Below are 2,412 nucleotides of genomic sequence, written 5' to 3'. Positions count from 1 at the left end.
ACTCGAGAAAATTATACATGTATATATAAACACCTTGCTTGTCATGCTGTTAATCGTTTATGTTTGTTTATCTGTCAACATATTTTTTCCTCGAGAAATTTCCGAAAATCGGAGAGATCTTTGATTGTTTTCACACTTTTCTTAAACAGCTTTTATTGATGTATAAAAAAATAAATTAACGACTTAGAAATTTTGTATTAAAATGTGACAATGCATGAATATAAATTGCATCATATATTTCAACAAACCTTTTAGTTATCTCCCAATAACATTCAATTTTACGCACTTGTATATATTGCGCAATATACAAAAAAATATGATAATTTTGTTATCTCAATGAAAAAGATTCAATCGAGTGAAAATTTATGTTTTTTAAGGAGTATTATTATTTTTATAATGTATTATTAGTTTTGGTACATTCGAGAGTTCATCTCGTTAACACTTTCACTAGAGAAAATTTTGCATCTTTGTATTTGCAATTTTACATGGCGCTAAGATGATTTTTATGATTAAATATAATTTTTATAGTCCTGTATAGAAACTTTGCATATAAATCATCTATATATTAGCATACATATTTAACGAGGTAATCTAATTTCCTACTTACATATATTATACTATAATTAATTTAAAACCCATATAAATTTTAATGTGTTAAAAAAAAGTATATAAATATCACAAACTGTTTCTATAATTTTACAAAATTTTAAGCCGACAATAAATCATTTTAAAAATTACTAATTATGTTAGACAAATGAATATATATCTAATGTATGATTTAAATAGTTAATTTTGAATATATTTATTTAATTAAATAACATACATTGTTTTCAAACGTATTGCAATTCAATTGATTCGAAACTTTGCTAAATCTCATTGTATTATAAAATTATGTTATTCAGAAGTTTACTTTCACAATTTATTACCATGCTTTAAAATTATATTTTATTTTTTAGCATAAATATAATATTATAATTTAATATTTAATACATACTATAATAAATTTACTGTTAAATTAAAATTATTTTTAATATGTTTAAATTTATTATTGTAAATTATTTATTAATTTTATACTTTTCCTGTTATTTTTTTGCGATTGACTAAAATATATTTAGCAAAAGAATTATTTTTATTAAATTATACATTATATATATATTATATATATAAAACAAAATAATACAATCGTTCGTCCCTAATTTCTAGTTCATGCTTTTCATACATGATTTTTTTTAAATTTGTAATTAAATAAATGATCTTGTTCTTTTCGTCTGCAACTTTTAAAATATATATTTTTATACGTTTTAAGATAGTATTTATAAATTTAATTTTGAATACTATTTCATAAATACAAAATTAAAATCCAAATAAAAAATATTACATCTATTTAAAAAAAAACAGTTTATTTAATATGTATGGAATAAAAAAAATTAAATATGTATGAAACAAAATTGCAAAATTTCATTAATTTAATTTATTATTTTTTTCAGGAATGTCAACTGAACGAATACCAAATTTTGTATTAATTCTGAATACAAAATTACCCAACTGAAAAATATTCTCTCACTTCTGCTTACAAGAATCATTCATATAAGGCTGAATCGTCGATGGAAATTTTTATAAGTCGTCTATTAATTTTAGGTTCAGAGAACCCCCGCCTCTCCGCCAGACTCCAGGGATAATGGATGCGAGCCAAGGTTGGGTAACTGCGCACCACAGAAAGCTTATACTCTCGAGATCTTCACATTGCAGTAGTGGGCTTAGCACGTCCATAAAAACAAGAACCGACCTACGTCTTCCAGATTATGCACCTCGATAACCGCAACCCTAGATGCCGTGTCGCCACAGCAACTGCGCTCTCAGGTACCCATCTAATAATACATATATATATATATATATATATATATATATATATATATATATATATATATATATATATATATATATATATATATATATATATATATATATATATATATATATATATATATATATATATATATATATATATATATATATATATATATATATATATATATATATATATATATATATATATATATATATATATATATATATACTTTATATGTTCTGTATAATTTATTTGTAATGTAACTTTATTTATTTTTAATGTTTGAGAATGGATTGTGACTTCGTAGCTAGTGAGACACAGGATGGAATATTGTTAGTTTTATTAAATTATATTACAACAGACAATAAATGGCGAGATGTTTTCTCCGAGCGGTGGCGGAGAAGCTGGCGCAGGGATGATGTCCGTGGGAGGTCCTCAAGGTCTTGTAGGTGGTGTGGCAGCGACAGTATAGCGGAGGATGATCCCTCTCTGTTACGGTGGTGCTTGTTTGGAGGTGCCCCTCTCGGGATGTGAGCGCTCATTTTAGTATGTTGTCCGCGTCC

Source organism: Plectrocnemia conspersa, unplaced genomic scaffold (genome assembly GCF_051122295.1).
Source record: "Plectrocnemia conspersa isolate PC_06_02 unplaced genomic scaffold, ASM5112229v1 ptg000014l, whole genome shotgun sequence".
NCBI classification, from domain to species: Eukaryota; Metazoa; Arthropoda; class Insecta; order Trichoptera; family Polycentropodidae; genus Plectrocnemia; species Plectrocnemia conspersa.
Note: the sequence above shows the minus strand (reverse complement) of the source record.